The sequence below is a fragment of the Capsicum annuum genome, chromosome 12 (assembly GCF_002878395.1).
Source record: "Capsicum annuum cultivar UCD-10X-F1 chromosome 12, UCD10Xv1.1, whole genome shotgun sequence".
NCBI lineage: Eukaryota > Viridiplantae > Streptophyta > Magnoliopsida > Solanales > Solanaceae > Capsicum > Capsicum annuum.
Genome location: NC_061122.1, coordinates 153,529,888 through 153,551,786, shown reverse-complemented (window position 1 = coordinate 153,551,786; position 21,899 = coordinate 153,529,888). Strand labels below are relative to the sequence as shown.

General features: G+C 31.8%; 1 long non-coding RNA gene and 1 other non-coding gene across 2 annotated transcripts in view; one reads left to right on the top strand and one right to left on the bottom strand.

The window, feature by feature from the left end:
• Nucleotides 1–10,021: 10,021 nt before the first annotated feature.
• Nucleotides 10,022–10,126, bottom strand: LOC124889923. The gene has a single exon (XR_007048835.1). It is a non-coding gene; the product is annotated as a small nucleolar RNA R71 (small nucleolar RNA).
• A 5,046-nt stretch (nucleotides 10,127–15,172) lies between these two features.
• Nucleotides 15,173–21,899, top strand: part of LOC107872601 — a 40,335-nt gene continuing 33,608 nt past the window's right edge. The window contains exon 1 of the long non-coding RNA XR_007047963.1: nucleotides 15,173–15,561. This is a non-coding gene — a long non-coding RNA (uncharacterized LOC107872601). The remainder of the gene's footprint in view (nucleotides 15,562–21,899) is intronic.

The window sequence follows — 21,899 nt, the reverse complement described above, 5'->3', positions numbered from 1 at the left end:
GTGCAATTAGTTTGTTATATCCTTGTAATTTTTGGGTTATATAGTTGGTATTTGGTTCTTTGATGTTTGTAGCTCTGGGGTTATGGTTTAGAAAGGTTTGTACTCTGTATATATTTTCTATGTATTTCTGAGCGGTGTAGTTGTAAACTTTTTTATTTTGGTTTAGGCTATCTTGGTATGTGTTAACTTGTGGGGTATGAATAAGTGGTCTTTTTGTGTTTTTGGTGTAAATGGTTTCTCAAATATTTTATTCATATTCATATTCTGGTATCTTGGTCTATTAACTCCTTTGCTTGTACCTGCAGAAGTAGATTGATAAATGTTATAGGTTTTATGGAGTATCCCAACGTCTCCTTCTAGCTCTGGAACTTTAATGTCTTCCGATCGACATAGCTCTACACACTGCTGAGTTAGCTGATTTGTAGCTATAGACTTCAGTTTATCTTCATTAGTCTTTAGCTTTTCTATCTCATTACCCATACTGTCCACTTTCATTGAAAGCGTAGTTAGGGTGTTAAGTATTTTTTCTAGAGTATCTTTTTCTATTATTTCAGTTTGTGTAGCTTTGTCTTGATATGTAATCTGCAATAACATTTTTGTTAGTACTGATCACTTCAATTGTAAATGTGAAATTTAATATATTCAAAACTAGTCTCCGAATCTCTTTTGTTGTAACTGAATTTTGTATTTTCTTTGTTAACCACCAGCGTACCTGTGTATTATCTGTTCGTACAATAAATTTGTTATATACAATATATGGCTCAAATGCTAATAAACATTTATATAATGAACATAATTCTTTTCTATTTATTTCCCATTTTATTTCTGTCTCATTGAACGTACCTGAGTAGTATCTACAATGGTGTTCTATTTTTTCTGCTTCATATCGATATTTAAGTACTCCTCCGTAACTATATTCTTAGCTTTTTTAGGGTAGGTAGCTTTTTAGACCTATAGCCTTTTTGACTTTCTTAGTAATAGCTTTTGTTTTTCTTTATGTAAAGATGTAAAGATTGTTTCTTTCGTTCTATAAATAAAGAAAGCAGAAGGCATTGCAAAGGCAAGCCTTCATGCGTTGAAGCAAACATTCTCTCCGTTCTACAATAAATACTTTACTCAGTTAATTAAATAGAAATATTTCAATGGAAAAAGCTATGGAGGAACAAACTTCAGAAATACCAAAACTACCCGAACAGGTATATTTATTTATGATTATGAATAGCTAAATTCATAATTCCCAACAATCATGATGTGATAAAATAAATTCATATTAGTTACTTTATAGTAGAATCATTCGAAGAATAATATGTTAAGAAGTTTATTAACAAAGCGGAATCGGAGAAAGATCCCTAAGGACTATGCCATCCTAAAGGTGAAACCAATGAGGCAAGAAGTCGTGGCGGGGAGTAACCAGAGTAGAGGCGCTGTTTAAGGAAAAAATTATCCGAATTACCATGTTAATAGTGACGGAAGAACATATTATTTAAGAATAATCTAGTATATAGTAACCTAAGATGACAATATTTTGTTATGTACATGGTTGAAGGGAATATTTTGAAAAAAGCAATTTTATGAAAATGAATAATTATTTATCTGATGTGATGGTAGATAAATTTAAAATACTTATTTTGTATGCACTTAAAGCTATAAAAGTAGTAGATATAAGAAAAATCATATTAGAAAAAGCCTTTGGTAAATATTACATGACTAGAGTAAATTATATACCATATCTACCTAATTACTCTTACAAATACTTACCATGACAAATTACATAGAAAATTTAGAAAAAGATATGAAAAACATACAGTTACTAGAAAAATAGATAAAAATAAATATAGACAAATACATGGAAAATAAAGATATAAAAGACATAGAATTTCTTAATAAAAATATGCAAGAACTACTAAGGCTAAAACAAACAACTACAAAATATTATAATAAAACCAATTTTAAAAGATAGATCATTTAGATTATCTTAAAGTTTTAATCTTATATATACTTAAAGATATAGAAATTATAGATATTAAGAAAATAATATTAGAAAACGTAATAGACTACGAAATTGAAACTATGAAATGGCTAGAACAGTTATACGAAGAAATTTACCCAGAAGGATATTATACAGATTAAGAGATGTTAGAATATATTAGAAAAACTAGAGAAAATCAAGAAAATCTAAATAATGAAATTAATTATAGAAACCGAATTAGAAAAATAATGGAAAACCTAAAAGAAAAATTAATATGGATAGAAAAAACCTTAGAAAACTTAGAAAAAAGTACATGTGATAGTTTATATAATTTAAAAAACTCACTACGAGAAGAACAACACAAAATAATAAATAACATTGAAAATCTAGAATTAGATATATATTACAGTACAGATAGGATAAATTATTATACAGAAATTTGTAACTCTGCAATTACTACAGGATAAAATAATAAACAAATTAATGAATATATCTTACGAAAAAAGTAAATCATTAAAAGATATTGAAACAAAATTTAAGGAATATCCACGCACAAATAAAAATAGATTCACTAGAAACCTAATAAATCTATTTGAACTATTAAATATCCGCACCCCCTACAATTGGTATCAGAGCCCAGTAATTCAAAAAATACGAAAGTGAGATATATGTTAGAGTTATTAGAATTGTTAGAATTAATAGAATTTATGTTAGAATTATTAGATTTACCTAATTATTAAATTAATTATGCGAAGACCATTTAAAAATAGAGAAACTTTTAGAAAAATTAAAGAATCTTTAATTAGTAATTATTCAGAATATATAAGTCTAAATAAAATAAAAAAAAACCCACAAAGATTAACCTACTTAATTACATTAATATCTAGTATTGAATCAAAATTAATAATCCATTTAAAATCCAAAAGAATGAAATACATACCACCTAATTATGATAAAATAAGATTTAAATATCCACTAAGATATTATAAATATAATTTAAAATGAATAAAGTACAACAATACAAAGAATTAAAACAAATTATTTCTGAAAAACGTAAAGAATTAAAACTAAGAATAAAAAGACTACATTATAATATATTTGCCGGAGTTAGTAAAAACTCATAGATACATAAAAAGATGAAATATCAAAATTAGAATCACAAATAGATAGTTTAGAATATATATATCAACATGAACTATTCACAATAAAATGAACAAAAAAGAATTTATAATAGATGAAAAAATATATGAAAATCACGAAGGATTTTTAATATCTTATTTGGTATGGGATAATTATATGTTATAGTTTTTGCATTTAAATTTCTATAGTCAATAACAAATCATACTTTTTCCTCTTTTTTGTTCACTATGTTTATTTACTATAAATGCTGGACTATTATGTTTACTATTACTTTTTTGTATATATTGTTTTTCTAATAATTCTTCTATATGCATTTTAAATTCTTTTAAATCGTCAAAATTATATGTTAATGGTTTTTGGGTTATTATGCTATTTTTATCTATGAATTCAATTTTTATAGTAGTTTTATGTTTTTCCCATCCTTTTAATGGATCTTCACTATATAATTGTTCTAATTTTTTCTGAATTATTTCTATTTTATTTATTGAAAATATAGTTATTTCTGTTTTATTTATCGAAAATACTACTAGTTCTATTGTATCTTCAGTATTTTTTATATTTTCTAACTTTTGTGTAATTTTTTCACTTCCTTTTATCCAATCAGTTTTCTTTCTTATTTTATTATTAAGTCTTTTTGCTCTTACTTTCTGCTTACATGGTGTTGTAAACCACCAGTTTGTTTTGGTTATTATATGTGGGTATAATTTATTTAAGAATGACATTCCTAAAAGTATATCTTTTGATGTTAATTCATAATTATAAATTTCTTCTATTGTTAATATCTTATCCCATACTTGTATTTTTACATTCCTAGCTTTATAAGTAATTAAGCTTCCTTCATTATTAAATCATTTAACTATTATTGGTGTTTTTAATTTATCCCATTTACTTTCTGGTAAGCAATTATATCTACATAAATTAGCTTCTGCTCCTGTATCTATCATAGGCGTATAATATCTACTGTAATATCCTTCTACTACTATCTTCATTAATACATATATCTTCATTTCATGTTAAGGCTCTTTTTAAGAATAACTTTTCTTTGTTATATGTTAAGGTTAATTGTGTATGTTCTATATTGTATGGTTTTACTTGTTCTAACCATTTTATTCCTAATATTATATCTGCTTTTTGCATTTCTTCCTTTACTTCGAATTCTATTTTTATTTTTCTAACTCCTATTATTATTTCTTTTTCTGCTATATTTTTATTATTTATTAAACTTCTTGGTAGATCTGGGCACATATCATTATCAGTCTTTATTTCTTCATTTTTTACTAGATATTTTGCTATATAATTTTCTTCTTGTCCTGTATTCAAAAGTATTAGATATTCTTTTTCATTTATTTTTCCTGTTATGTAATATTGGTTTAAATTACTTATTGAGTTTGTTTCATAACTTGTTCTTTTTGATGAGCTTGATGATTCTGGCTTTTCATTAGCTATTCTTTTCGTTGTACTTATTCTATCATTTACTATTTCTAAATTTTCTTCTGTATCTATGTCTCTATAGGTATAATCATTATAATCTATTGTTTTTACTATTTGTTCGAATGGGCTTTCTATTTGTATTTTGTTAATCTTATTTTTTCCTGTTATTTTATGTTTTGTTGTTAATACATATAGATTTTTGCATCTTGCTGTAAATATTTTACTTTCTGGGGTTAATTCTATTCCTGATATTTTCCAATATAATACGAGTGATTTATCTATATTTCTATCTGTTACTGCTACTAAATAATTTGCACTTATTATAAATTAAAATTTTTGGTATATTAGATTTCCTTTTACGGCAGTTATTATACTTTTTTCTATAGGTTTTATAATTCTATCATCTGCTAAATATAATTCTATTGGTGTATCTATTCCTTCTCTAAAACATGCTTTTATTAATATCTCTGTACCTCCAAGGTGTACATATTTTATTGGATCTCCTTTACTTTTTATATCATTTATTTCTGTATTAATTATTCTTTTTGTTACTAGTGGTATACTAGCTTTGCCTTTTGCATATCTGCAATCTATTACATGTTCTTTTTGGCATACTACATAATATTCATCCTTTTTCCTAGTAAAAATATTTTTTATTATTGGTATTTTAAATATTTTCTCTACACTTAAATCTAATTCTTTTCCTTTTATTTCATCAAATATGTTACTATCAAATATTATTTTTTGTTCCGTTCCTTCATCATTTAAATATTCTTCCTTTGTTATTATTTTTCTATCTTCTTCAGTCATTTGATTCATCTATTTCACTATCTATTTCATTATCTGTTTCATTTTCTGAAATTTCATATATACTATCCTCACTTTCTAATTCATAATCTATATAATCTATCTGCATATATTCTGTATTATCTATTTTTATTTCTGATATTTGTTTATTCTTTGGATTTTTGGGTAATTTACAATCTCTAGCTAAATGTCCTAACTTTCCACAATTATAACAAGTACATTCTTTTATAGATTTCTTCTTTTTATATGGTCTTTTGTATTTATAATTTTTTACATAATATCTTTTTCTTGGTTTCTTATATTTATATTTTGATTTTTTATATTTTTTACATTTCTTATGTCGTTTTCTTTTCTTATAATATCTTTCTTCACATCCAAATTGGGGTGCTATTTTATTTTTGCAACATGCTAAATTTCTTATTAATGTTTTTTCCATTTTTAATTCTTCTCTATATTTTTCACATAAGTTTCTATACCATTGTTGTAAAAATTTTATTCTTGCTCCTAACGTATCTACTATTTTTGCTTCTTCCCAACTTTTTATTATTTTTGAACTAAATGGCTCGGGTAATTTATTAAAATATAATTTTCTTATCTCTTTACTTTCTTCTATATTAAATGCGCAAGTATATTCATCTATATAACACATATTACATATTGCTAATTTTAACATTAAATTTCTATTTATATCTCTTTCTTCATCTTGTTCTTCTTCCATTGTTGTCGTACTACCAAATTCATCTTTTATAGCTGTTTCATATTTTTTTAATAATTCTATAGGGGTTAGTTTAGTTGTTGTTGATGATGTTCCTAAGTACTCCTCCGTAACTATATTCACTAGCATCTGCTTCTACTATATATATAAATTTTTTATTTTCATCTGGAAATTGTAATTTTGGTAATTCTTTACAAAGTAATTTTATTTTTTGAACTTGTTTTTTATCTTCTTCATTATAGTTATATTCTACATCCTTTTTTAATTTTTTCTGTAGTGGTTTTAAAGTTTCTGCTAATTTTGGAATATATTCTCTTACTTGGTTTACTAGTCCTAAAAATGATTGTAATTTCTTTTTTGTATCTAATTCTTCTTTCGAATTTATTATTTTTTGTACTATATGTTGTTGCATTTTTACTCCACTTTTATCTATTTGTATTCCTAAAAATTCTATCTGATTTTTCATAATTTCAGCTTTCTTTTCGCTTAGACTTATTCCTGATTTTTCTATTATATCTGTAAACTGTTCTAATAATTTTAAATGTTCTTCTTTAGTTTTTGTATATAATAATATATCATCTATGTATACTATACAATTAGATAATTGTAACAAATAATTATCCATAAAATGTTGATATCTACCTGGTGCATTTTTATATCCAAATGGTAATACGTTCCATTCATAAAATCCTTGTGGTACCGTAAATGCGGTTAATTCTTTAGATTCTTCTTCTAGCTTTAGGTGGTAAAATCCTGATTTACAATCGAATTTGCTAAAATAATTATATCCTTGTATTTGTCTTATTTTTAATATCTTATTTGGTATTGGATAATTATATGTTATAGTTTTTGCATTTAAATTTCTATAGTGAATAGTGAGACCGGAACGTCGAGTTTCATGAATTTCCATCCTCGTGCATCTGTAAGACACCACTCAATAATTCATAATTTATAAATGTTAAAATAATTTAACTCAATTACAGTTTGAGAAGTTTAAAAATCAATACATTTTTGAATGACAATCTTGTATTGGGATCAATATCAATCACCCAAACATCATACTTCTAATATAAAACTCTAATACTAAATGAATAGAAAATTACCTCTAGAGAGATTGACTTATAGTAGATGTTTTGTATTACAATGGTTTCAATACGATGATATCATTTATATAGAAGTATTATTAAACCTAAATACAAAAATTCGATGATTTTTTTTTTCAAAAAAAAGTAGTGCAATTTTGGTGTTATTCATAGGAAAAAAGGACTTTTACAATTTTGGCTAGCCTATTTTAGTTAGGAAGATTTTTTCCAAATTTTAATTGGATGATGTAAAATATATTCATGTTTTTGCGGGAATGGTTTTTATATTTTTGGTTACATTTAATATTTAATATCATTAAAATAATAAAAAATAGTGAAAGCACGATTTTGTCTAAAGCAGAGAGTTTTAATAAAGGACAAAAAATTTAAAAATATTTCTAAGGCCTTCACACTTTTAATAAATTAGAGATAGAGATATATAAGCCATGCCAACTAATATATAAGCTCAAAATGTGTCGAAAAATGATATGGCAAATTGTTAGTTTTTAGGGGTATAAATGGTCTTTTTTATCGACGAGGATATATTTCGTCAATTCACATACAGAGGATATAATTGATGTATTTTTAATAGTTGAGGGGAAAATTTGATTCTTTCCCCTAAAAAAGGTTGACAGTTAATCTAAAATAACTTAACTACCAAAAACCTTTAAATGTTAAACATAAAAAATTCATATATTGATCCTATAAACAATCAATGGTGGATACTAGATCAATTATTTGATGGATACTAATCTTGGTCATATTTATACATCTAAGTGTCAATATTTATACTTATTTTACGAGCTAAAACTTGATAATTGTCATAATTATGAGCAAATAGACGTGAGTAGTGTTGCAAGACTTAATCATGATAAAATCGTACATGCATTGATGCATTAACATGGAGCGATTTGATCATGGTAGCTTTTGGACATGCATGTTGACCACGAAGACACCGGAAAAGGTTCGAAAATCATGAAACTAAACAATGAAGCAAGAAAATATACAGGAGATGAAAAAGGGAGAAAATGATAGAGCTCCATACCACAGACCTTAGGCTCCGCGTTACTCTCCATGGGATGTTGGTGAATTAAAATCAAGTGGAAAATTCCTGTGAAGGTCCACGATAGCCCAATTCTGCGGACCTTAGTGTCCGCGCCACGGAGGCTGGTAAACTTTAGATGGCAATTTCCAATGAAGGTCTACGATAGCTCCGTTCCACGTACCTTAGTGTCCGCGATAAGCTCCATGGCACGGAGCTGAGTAATTTTCATGTTATGCAAGCCAAGTATAAAAGGGACACTTAGGCATAATTGTAAATATCTTGGCATACGTCTAGCAAAGGCAAAAACAATCACAGGGGTTTTATCAGGGTAGTTTCATTTTTCATCTTTGAACATTGACTTTGGTATGATTAGTTTTATTTCTTTGATGTTACTTTCGAACATGAGTGGCTAAACACCTTTTTCTGGGGTTGAGGCCGATAAAATGACTATATTTTGATATTCTTAGAGTGGTTAATGTTGATTTATCGCATGTTTTGTTCTTATTCTCTTGTTTTTTATATTTTAATGAATGACCACCATTAGAATACATCTATAATCCTTTTGTGAACCCGAAAGGAGAATCATTGGGATAGACTAAAAAGTTTAAGGAGCAAGTTCGTATTCTTATGCATAACGAAGGATGTGAAGTAGTAGCTAGGATAGAAATATACCATGAAGCCTTGTTTGGTTCAATTGCAAGAACATAACTTAGAGCATATGAATGGATTATTGCATCCCCGCATTATTGCATCCCCGCTCGACGATATAGTTGCAATGTCCTTTTAGGTAGAAAATTAGAAGCTCGAAAGGCCATGATCATAATCTGAATCCTGCGAATTAATAACCTAATAATCCGCACGACCGCGATAAAGATAGGGATTTATAGGATTTCTAAGAGTGCCTCAATCCTGGAATTCTCTCTCATATTATTTACAACCTAGATTACATTGCGATTATCACACTTTTTTATTTAATTAGTTGTTAAATTATTTAACCCATTTTGATACTCTGAAACACTTGAATACATTATTGTCAAAACTGAAGTTAAGTAAATTACTAATCAAGTAGTCCTTATGGGTATGATATCTGATTCTTTGAGTCACTATATTACTTGTACGATCACGTGTACTTGCGTGTGAGATAGGTCATAATAAGTTTTTGGCATCGTTATTGGGGACCCATATAGTTAGAAATTTTCTAAATTTTTTGCTTTTGATGATAAATTTAAGTGTTAACAACTTGATCTTAGCAGCTAAATTTTGCAGGTTAAGTGACGTATTGGACTGGCACGAGCAAAAAATTGGTTGGGCCTTATTTGAAACCAGAAAGGATATTTCATCAAAGTCAAAGAGCAGTAACACTTCAATATTTAATTTGCAAATTCAAATGGGAGATCAGGTGAATCCTAATTCTGTTGTTCCAGTTGCTCCATCTCCGGTGGCTCCTATAGCTCCTACAAATAGAAAGCAAAATTTAGACTTATTCGTGAAGTGGAAATCCCACTTACGAATATTGCGACTAATAATATCTATAATCCAGATGTGGGTGGTCGGTTTGAATTGAAGCAAAATATACTACAACTCTTGCACACGCTTAGGAAGTTCATATGTTTATCTCATGAGGACCCACATCATTATATACAGAACTTTATTGAGATAAGTAATACCTATATTTCTACTTGGGTATCTACTAATTATGTCAGACTGAATCTCTTCCCCTTTTCTCTGTTGGGGAAAGCAAAGAGGTGGTTGAACTACCAAACTCCATCACTTTCTGGGATGATCTAGCTTGGAAGTTCCTTATTTGATTCTTTCCATCTAGGAAGGCAATATGTTTGAGATATGATATTCTATTTTAGGTAGAAATATGGAGAGAATCCTAACCACGCATGGGAAAGATTTAAGGCTATGCTCAAAATTTGCCCTCATCATTATCAAACTAATGATGTATCAGTACATACTTTCATTGAGGGTCTTGAGCCAAACACCAAGATTATCTTGGATTCATCAGCAGGTGGGTATGCTCTAGAGAAGACATATGATGAGTTATACACACTGCTAAATTAGATTTCACAGATGAATCCTTAGTGGCATGCTGACAAAAGAAGTGCTCCAAAGAAGGTTGCAGGTGTGCTGGAGGTTGATCAATTTATGAATATATCTACATAGATTGCTGCATTACAGAATTAGATAACTACACAGTTTACCAATATGAATATGAGGTCATGCAGTCCACACTAACATCAACAAATATAGTCCATCAGGATCAGACTTGGTTTAGGGTTTGGGGAAATAATGATCATACAGATGATGCTTGTGCAGCTAATCCAGAGTCTGTTAATTAAGTGGGAATGCTAATAGACAAGAACATAAAAACTTTGGTAATACTTACACTCCTAACTAGAGTCATCATCCCAATTTCTCATGGGTGAAAATCAAACATAGAATGTGAATCAATACCGTGGGCTAGTAAACCAAAATCAACAACAACATGCTCCCAGGAATCAATCCATAACTTAAACAAGTACTATTGAAGAGATACTGATGAAGATTACGGCTACTTAGGCACAGTTAGTAGTAGGTGTGAAGAACCAACAGATGATTACAAAGAACTTGAATGTTCAAATGGGTCAGATTGTAGGAGCACAAAATACTAGACCTCAGAGATGTCTACCCAATGATACTAATCCAAATCAAAAACAGGTGAGTGCAGTCACTACTCAGAGTGGGATGCTACTGAAGGAGTTAGAATCGAAGTAGGTGAATTACAAGGCTAATGATGATGAAAAAGCAAAGGATCAAAAACTTATTGTGGAAGATAAAGCTGGAAGCAAGAAAAGTAAAGTGGAAAGTGTGAATCTATTTCTTGCTTTCCCATAAAGGCTGAGGAAACACCAAGAGAAAATTTTTTATAAGAAATTCATTGATGTGTTGAAATAGGTTCATATTAACCTACCTCTAATTGACATTTTGCAGAGTGTTCCAAAGTATTATAAGTACATAAAAGACATAATGGACAACAAGAGTCGCTTGACTGAATATGTTATTATGGAACTTACAGAGGAGTGCACATCATGAATCCAAAATAGGTTACCCATAAAGCTGAAAGATTCAGAGATCTCCACCATTCAAATTACAATCAGGAAATCAATAAGAGCTCGGGGTCTATATGATCTTGGGGAAAGCATAAATATTATTCTCATATCCTTATTTAAAAAAATGGGGCTAGACAGCCCGAGACCCACCACAACTTTTTGTAGTTAGCTGACCGTTCCCTTGTAAGACTAGATAGAATTGTTGAAAATATATTGGTGCAAGTAGGGTCACTCATATTCCCTATGGAGTTTATTATTATTGATTTTTATGATGATCTAGAAGACCTATTTATTTTAAGACGTCACTTTTTTAAAAACTAAGTGTTCATTGATTGATGTAACTGCAGGATAGTGGACCATGTGTACTCATGAAAAGATCAAGGTATTTGACATATATAAGGGATTGAAATTGCCTGCAATATATGCAGACCTGTTCGTTATCATAGTCTTGGATCTCAAGTTTGACTTTTAACTTATTACGTCCAAGGATCTCTTGGAGAGAACATTGGTGGGATATGAATTTTTTGGTGATTTTGAAGTAGTTTAAATGGTTTAGAGTTTGGATATGGCAAGAATTGTCACTAGAAAGACCAAATTTGAGCTTTTAAATAGACTTATTAGCTTCTCTCCCAAGGCATTTATTCAGGAAGCACCAAAACTAGAACTCAAGGCTCTACCTTCTCATCTAAAATATGCTTTTCTTGATGATGATGATACATTGCCTGTGATTTGTCTATATGTTTATTTGATGTGTAGGTGAAAGAGGCACTGATAGTATTGAAGAGAAGAAAAAAGGAAATCAGACGACAAATATTGGATATTTAAGAAATCAATCTTGCCTTGTGTATGTATAAAATATTTATGGAGGAGAGATATAAAGAAAGTGTGCAATATCACCGAATATTGAATCCTCTGATGAAAGAAGTAGTCAGAAAATAAGTTATTAAGTGCTTTTATGCTGGGATAGTTTATCCTATCCCAGATAGTAAATGGGTTAACCCTGTGCAGTGTGTTCCTAAGAAAGAAAGGATACCTATTTTGACTAATGGGAATAATGATTTGAATCCAACTCGTACAATATAGCTTACAAGAAGTTAAATGATACCACTCGAAAGGATCACTATCCCATTTCTTTTATTGATCAAATGCTGGATAGAAATATTATTGCCTTCTGGATGGGTATTCAAGCTATAATAAGATAGCCATAGTGCCAGAAGATCAGGAGAAAACAATCTTCACCTGTCTCTATGGCACCTATACATTCAGACGTATGGCTTTTGGTCTATACAATATACCAACAACTTTCTAGAGATGCATGGTGACCATATTTTATGATATGATGGAGGATTTTGTCAAGGTATTTATTGAATATTTTTCTATTTTTGGTAATTTATATGGTGTGTGCTTGCGGAACTTAAATAGGGTCTTAGCTCGATGTGAAGAAACTAACCTCATATTACATTGGGAGAAATACCCCATTTTGGTCATGAAAGGTATCATCGTTTCTCAAAAGGTGTCACATAGAGTTCTTGATATGGACAGATCCAAAGTAAAGGTCATTGAGAAATTACCATATCCAGTGTTAGTGAAAGGTGTAAGAAGCTTCCTCGAACATGCTTGGTTTTATGGATGTTTTATCAAAGACTTCTCGAAAATATCAAGTCTCATATGTAAGTTACTAGATAAAGAGGTAAAGTATGACTTTGGTAAGGAGTGTCAAAAAACATTTGAGAATTTGAAAAGAAGAATAAAAGAATCACCCATTTTGATTGCTCCTGAGTGGGCATTGTCGTTTCAGTGACATGCTGTTGGACCAGTATTGGGGTAGTGAAAATATAAGGTATTTTACTATATATACTATGCAAGCAAAACTTTAGAAGTGATCTAGGTCAATTATACAGTCATAGAGAAAGAGATGCTAGTACTCATCTATGCATTTGATAAGTTTAAATCATACTTGGTGGGCACGAAGGTAATTGTTCATACGGATTATGCTGCTATTCGGTATAAGTTCACCAAGAAATATGTGAAGCCAAGTTTAATAAGGTGGATTCTTCTTCTCTAAGAATTTGATTTGGAGGTTTACAATAAAAAGAAAGTTGAAAATCTAGTGGCTGAATACTTATCGAGGCTTGAGAGTCATGCTTATGTTGTTGATGATACATTATGTATTCAGGAGGAGTATCCGAATGAGCAGTTGATGGCATACTAGAATTAGCAGAGGTTTTAAGGTATGCTGATATAGTAAATTTGCTGGTTAGTGGTATGTATCCTTCAGATGCCACAAATCAATAGAAAAAGAAGTTGTTCCATAATTCCTGCTCATATATGTGGGATGAGCCTTATTTGTTTAAATAAGATACTGATAGAATTGTAAGAAGATGTATTTCAGAAGATTAATCCAAATAGGTGTTGGAACGTTGTCATTTATCACCTTATGAAGGTCATCATGGAGGTGAACGGATGGTAAAAAGGTATTATATTATGGTTTCCTTTGGCCTACATTGTCCAGAGATATTATAGCTTATGTGATAGAATGCGATCAGTGCCATAGAATGGGCACTGTCTCGAGGCGCCATGAAATGCCCCTGAATAATATTCTTTAAGTTGAGACTTTTGATGTGTGAGGGATTGATTTTGTGGCCCCGTTTCCACCATCAAATAGTAACCTGTATATTTTGGTAGTTGTAGATTATGTGTTCAAGTGGGTAGAGATTGTAGTACTCCCCACTAATGATTCTAGGGTGGTGATGAAATTTGTAAAGAAAAAAAACATATTTTCTCGCTTTGGCATAGCCAGAGCAATCATTAGTGATGGAGGGATGAATTTTGTGAATCATTGGTTCAAGAACTTGTTAGAAAAGTATGGAGTCAGAAAAAAGACGACCACTACGTATTATCCACAGATGAGTGGCCAAGTGGAAGTATCTAACATAGAAATAAAGCAAATTTTGTAGAAGACAGTTAATGGTCTGTGTAAGGCATAGTCAGTTAAGCTGGATAATGTATTATGGGCATATAGGATAGCTTATAAAATGCCTATTGGGACCTCTTCATATTGCTTGGTGTATGGAAAAGCGTGCCACTTGTCCATGGAGCTTAAGCACCAGGCTTATTAGGTAGTAAAGAAATTAAATCTTGATCTGAAGATGTCAGGAGAGTAGTGGATGCTACAATTGAGTGAACTCGATGATATTTGCTAATATGCATATGAAAAGGCAAAAATTGTATAAAGAAAAAACAAAAAGATGACATGATAACAAAATTATAACTAAAGTCTTTGATCCTAGACAACAAGTGTTATTTAATTCTAGGATGAGACTATTTCCAGGTAAATTAAGGTCCAAGTGGTTTGGACCCTTTGAAGTTGTGAAAATGACTCCTCACGGGACTGTTGAAATTTGGCGTGAGGAAAAAAGCACTACATTCTTGGTAAATAGGTAAAGAGTTAAGCATTATTGGGCGAATCATATGGACAGGCACAAGAAGTCTATTACATTTGAAGAAGAATGAAGCTGAGCTTGGTCGTGCCACGACATTAAATAAGGAGTTGCGTGGGAGGTAACCTATGATTGTAATTTAACAGCTTAGTTTATTTCTTTTTTAATTGAGAAAAATAAGAGAAATGATATAAAAAAATTACAAAAAGATATATCAAGCCACAACCAAAACTAAGATGCTAGGTGTGAGGCAACTGACTTTTTCTTATGTGATCTTATTATTTTTATTGAGATTGCAGGAATGAGGAACTTCATGGCATAAGAAAGAATTAAAAGTGAGTAAAATTTTGCATTTTGGGGGCTATCAGTTACGTAAAATGTGCGATAATTTGATGAAAAATGAAGGCAAGAAAAAAGGAGGACAAAATTACCCCAAAGGCACAAAATAGTGGCACTGCACGATGGCTCCATGCCACGGACCTTACCCTCCATGATAAGGTCCGTGTCACGCTAAAGGAAAATTTTGCGGAGGCCAAAAATAGTAAGCCTCTGCGATATATTCATTTCATGAAGCCTATCACGGAGACTAAGATCTGTAACACGGAGGGGGTGCTTTTTTGGGTTTTTTCATATTAAAAGTCGGGTTTTGACTGAATTAAACCCATATAACGCGAACCCCTTTTTTAAACACCTCTGAATTTCCTTAAATCACCACATCATCTCCCAAATCTCTTAACCTAACATGCCACCTTCCCTAATTTCTCCAAATTCTCCAAGCGTGTTATGACTTAAGAACCAAAATAAAGAACTCCTCTTCTCTTTAAAATCTCGACACATGTAAGTATATCTTTATTTTTCTCTCTTATCCCCAAATACGTAGGTTAGATTCTCACCATGAATTATTTTTTTATGCATAGTGATGTGGTATGTATACATTAAGTTATAGGTTAATGGTTAACCACTACAATGTTCAATTTTATGTGCTTACCTCATTCCACATCTTTTGAATTGTAACCATGATATGTGTGTGGAAATTTAATTTAAACTGCTGCTTGGTGAGTTTGATGGATCATGTTACAGTGAATGGTTTTGTTTTATATGTTAGAACTGAAATAAAACATAAGGGTCATTTGGGAGTTCGGTGATGTTCTACAAAAACTTTCATCTGGTGTGAATTTAAAAAGGGAAGTCTGAGTACCTTGTATTCACATTTTACGCATATTTACTCATAGTTAAGGGTGGGGTGGCCCCCAAATCATCACACACATGGTGTTCACTAATCTAGTCGTATACCAATTGGCATATGGTGGTTAGTTTACTTTTTTACATATGAGCATAGAGTGATAGTTGCACCTATGAATAATATAACTTGAACTTATTAAGTTTGAGATAAGGGTTACATTGTAGCTATGGTGTTCTCATATTGATATAAAGTGTTTCATTGATGAGTATTTGAGTGTGATGTCTTAGTGCACAAATATAAGTCACGGCAGTTTGTGATGAATCATAAATGGTCGTAATTGTGCAAATGTGTTTCACACTTCTAGTAGCATAAGTATTTGAATAAGAAAAGAGTTTTGATTAACTGAGTCTATGATGAATACGATGTAAGATACTAATTCATACTCAGGGTTGAATATCTTATACCTGTAAGTATTACACTTGTGCTTTACCTGAAATTCTAATGTTACCATGTTGATGAGCTAAAGTAAAAGAAAATACTGATTTGATAATGTTGTGAGGCTAAATCCCGTGGAAGTAAGTGTGGTGTAAGTTTGAAATCTGATTAAACAACATCCAAGTGATATTAAATGTGTGCTCTGGTACTGTGAAAGTGAAGTGATAATGTTAAATAGGGGAAGTCTGAGTACCCAGTTTATGAATCTACGCACCTATGTTAACAACTAAGTGTGGAGTGGTTTTTATATCCTTCCACACTTAGTGTTTTCTAGTTAAAAAAGGATGCACTTGCTAATTTTTTGTTACATGTTTTGACTTACATGAACTTTAGACAATAGAAAACAAAAGGGGAAAGTTATGGCTGGCCCATCTAAACCATCTAAGAAAAGAAACAGGCTAACTGGACGGGTAGCGAGAGTTCCCACAGTCCCCCATGGGCAGCCACGATATATAGAATTAGATTGGTAGAGGAGGCTGAAAATAAATGGTATTCAGAGTAAAACAAGATCAAATATACCCTTGATGAGTTCATAAATTGGGTTAGCTTAATGAGAGAGTACCCTAGTGTGGTACAGAGGTTAGATAAATTGTATATAAATTTCCTATTTGAGCAAATGGAGTGCACCTTGCATTTCATCTGAGAGTTTTATGCTAACTAGGACCTCAGACCCTCGATTCTAAAGTAAAGATTTGTGGAAAGGTGGTGACCTTCTCGGCCCATGATTTGAATTATATTTTGGGCACTTCTAAGATAGATGTAGTTCCACTAAGGCAACTAAATACACCCCACCCTACATCGACATTTGACATCTATTGTGCTGCAATAGATCAATAAATAGGTGGGTTTGTCACAAAGAGAGAAACCTTCACCTGACATTACCGCATTCTCAGATAAATAGGGAGGCACACATATAGTTGAATATTATTTATCATTGCCTCTTTTCGGGAAAACACATGATAAATGTTACCCGTGACAAGGTTTTCCTGGTTTATGATTTGATGCGGGATGATATTGATATCAATATGGGTGCTGTTATCCTATCGTACTGAAGAAGATGCTCTACCATTAGGGGCGTAGATATGGATTCGGTGGGTTGTTGAACAGGTTTCTAAGAGGTCAAAAGATTTAGAAGGAGGCAATAATTTATAGGCCATTATCGTACACACACCCCATAGATGTGACTAGGACAAAGAGATTGGATATGGCTCATAGACCGGTGCTTACTTTTATCGAGCATCATGCTTGGGATAATAAGACCACAACCTTTATGTATGAGCTATAGATGCTATAACTGAGAGTAGGTAAGAGACTAGCCACGAGAGAGGAGATTCATGCAGTAGAGCTGGACTACCCCCTCGATTATTATGCTCGGACAATGCTTTGAATAGGCTCAGATTTTGTAGAGGTTATTTATGATAATGTTTCCACCAATGAGGAGAGGCAGATAAGAGAGTAGGATATCGGTCAAAGGAAGAGGAGGAAGTGGACCCAGATTTAGGAGCAGAGGCATATGGTCCAGATGTCGATGATGACATGAACGATGCTTGATCAGAGAGTGTTACACTACCTCACTACTTTATTTTTTCTACAAGCATTGAGGACAATACTTTATTTTAAGTGTTACGTGGTCTTTCTCATTATTTGTACCATTTATTTGCTACTTTTATCTTTTTGTTATTCATGGATATTTATATTTGGATATTATTATTGCTATTGATGTGGGCTTTGGTTGACATTCTAACTATTCATCCTGTATGTAACGCCTAGGATTTTTGGTCTTTGAAATTTTATCCTTACTATTCTAACTAAAACTCACCTGATGAGTTGTGATGTGTCTTTACGCGTCATAAGACCTAGTCGTAATGAGAGTAGAATGATTTACCTTAGTTACTACCTTGATAACGACTATACTTAACGAGTTGTATAGACTCTTAATGGGTCGTAAGAAAGGTATTTCATAGTGTGTCTAGTATAGTGCCCCTATTGAAACTATTGAGACTACGACCTAACCCTACGAGTCGTAGTATCTTATTATGAGACATTGGGTGCCAGTCGTAAGGTTCACAGTAAAGAGCCCAAGGGAGTTCTTTTTTGGCTATAACTAGATAGTCTAAGATATAGGGTGACCTTACAAGTCGTAAGGTCACCCATAATGATCGACGGGTTATTTTTCAAACTTTTAATGATGGTATTTAAGGCATTTTTGTCCTTTACCACTGACAACCCAAGACTTATAATCTTACTTGAGACCATATTCTCAACCATAACTTAACATATTTACACTGTCAAGATATTTCAAATTCTCTCAAACAACCATACTTAGGGTTTCTAAGAAGTAGGTCATCCAAGGTCTTAAGGGTTGAATTCCTTTCGTGAAACTTGTTATTTCAGGCATGTTACTCTTCCCTCCTTGTTAATTTGTTAAAGTCATATGTTTTAAAGTAATATTCATGAGATATTGATGATTAGTTTGAACCAAGGATTGAGGGTTTTGAATATTTATGGATTGAACAATGTTTCTCATGGTTTACATGTGATCAATCATGCTTTAATTATGGTTTTGAATTTATGGGCGCGTAGGTATGGTGAATGAATAAGGGAGTTGTGATTTTCCCAAACTTGTGACTTTTGAAGTGGTTATAACCCTAACCCTATATCGTGAAATTGGTTTTCAATTATGAGAAATGTGGGAATTTGTAAAATTAAACGAAGGGGGTTGGGAATTACCCTAAGTGATGTAATTATTTTGGCATGTTGTTACCTTGCAAGTATAGTTGGTTTGGCGAAACCAACAATGTATTCCTCAATGTTAAACATGGTTCAATGAATGAGAATGTGTGATGAATGTTTTTAATTGGTCTTTAATGGGAGTTGTGTAGCTGAGTTGTGAAAGTGAAGGTCCGAGTGACCTATACCAAAACCTACATTTATCAACGCAGGGGTCAAAACGACAAGGGAGGTTCGAGTTACTCTAATTATTATTACATAATTAAGGAGTTTCGAGTCTCCTGCACATCATTACATGATCGGGTGCTTAAGTCACCTTACTATATGATTGGGAGGTTCGAGTCCCCCATTCATATATATGAGATTGTGTAGCTGAGTTGTGAAAGTAAAGGTCTGAGTGACCTATACCAAAAACTACATTTATCAACGCAGGGGTCAAAGTGACAAGGGAGGTTCAATTTACTCTTATTATTATTACATGATTAGGGAGGTTCGAGTCTCCCGTACATCATTACATGATCGGGTGCTTAAGTCACCTTACTATATGATTGGGAGGTTCGAGTCCCCAGTGTATATATATGAGATTATTCTCTAGTTCGTGTGGCTACACACACTGAAGCCTGACCAGGGGGTAAGATCTGGGCCCACATAGCCCGTGGGTACATGTTATGATGGTTGAGCTACACAATCCAAGATAAAGTTTTAAGTGCATGTTAATCCTTGTTCCCTGCCTCGATATGTCATATACATATATGTATATGCATTTGATTATGTGCATTGATTTTGAATGATTTTGAACTGTTGACCATGACTTTTTTCACGCCCTGATTCACGAATCATGATGGCACCTACTAAACCTACTACTAGGTAAGATAACACCATAACACGAAGCTAAGATAATGGGTTACTTAAGTAGAAACGCCCAACAAGGGCCATACTAGAGGAAAACAATCATAAACAACAATGTTCCACAATAGACAAACAACTATGGATACCAATTCCCCCTACCTAGTACTATCAGTACAAGATCATCTTAGTTCGATAATAGGAAATACAACTCAAAGTCTAAGTAGTCTTATATATTAGTCTTGAATACAAAAGATTGAATAAAGATAGGAGAGAAGTGGGTGACAGAAATTCCAAGGGGTCACCTTATCTCTGGAAGATAAACACTATAAGATCTCAACTCAGCGGCGGCAACTATACTTGGGTCTGCACCAAAAAGGTAAAGAAGTGTAGTATGAGTACCAAAACAACCGGTACTCAGTAGGCATTATTGGCCGACTAAGCTAAATTATGATATAAAGATGATATAAAGCAAGATAACATCTCTAAGTCAAGATACAGAATCAAACCTGAATAATCTTTATCATCACAGTTACAATCAATATTCAAACTAGAACAAACTACGACATATTCATTCATCATTTGCCAATACCATTATATAGCTATAAAAGTACATGATTTAAAGCGTAAAGCACCACTATACAACCACAATAACAATAAGACCAAGAGGATATACAACATCCATTAAAGCATAAGTAAAAGAACTCACCACGGCGTCCTATACCACCGGGAAGTACATACAAGGAACAATAAAATAAAGAATTCATCACGATGTCTCATACCACTGGAGAGTGCATGAAAGGGTCAAACCATTAAGTAATTACATATGAAACCAACTCTCAATATCTGGGGTTCACCACTTTTCATATCCACGTTTTCCACAATTCCCATCAAAGGTTATTTTCCAAGATTCATAATTATCATCAATTACCACAATTGAATTAACACATATCAAGTACTCATAATCAAATCATATAGTCATTTAGATCTCTATGGTATCAATACACTCTATCTAGTCATTCTTAACTAACCAACACTTATTATTAAACTACTAGTTTGCTAGTCATCATAAGACCTCCAATCATTAGCCTAACTGATTCCTCATATACTCTTCCTTCATGAAGTAGAAACCAATTATGATTTACTAGATATACAATAGCCAAAATCCATATTTAGTTAAGATATACAACTAGACCATAATCACCATTTAACTAAAAACTCATTCCTAGTTATCATAGGTGCACTAGTTATTATGTAGGAAAAGGTTACATATTACCAAACACACTTATCTGTCTTGTAACCAACGTATCTCACTAGTTAGAACCATAAATATCTAAGTCCTTAATTAAGAAACTAACGACATTACCTACTAGACATCAGTATCACTAATAATAAACAACGCTTAGCCTATTATCATCATTAGCCATTTTACAACCATAATCACTAGTTACCATATTTTAACTAAACAAGGTCCACCAACTAGTATTCTAGGCTTCTAGCCATCAATCAATCTAACCCCATTATATAGACAACTAGTTATCACATAACCCATTTCACTAGGAAAAGTTCCATAATTTATCCACCTATTCAAGCCAATATATGCACTAGGTAAATCCTTAATTCTACACATAATTATACCTACTAATTAGTCTTAACTCAATATTCAGCATATTTTACTTCTATTCACTAATTAGCATAAACAAGAGCTATGCCACTCAACAAGTGATTAATGGTAATGAATTATAGACAACTTTCCAAGGAAAACATCATATTCTTAGTTAACATATGGGCGTAATCATACAAGTGCATAACCACACATAAACATATACATTCATATATTCTTACCATACATAGCATCACCATAATGTCAATATATTATCAGAGTTTACTGAGCATCATCATCACATCAATACCTCTTTCG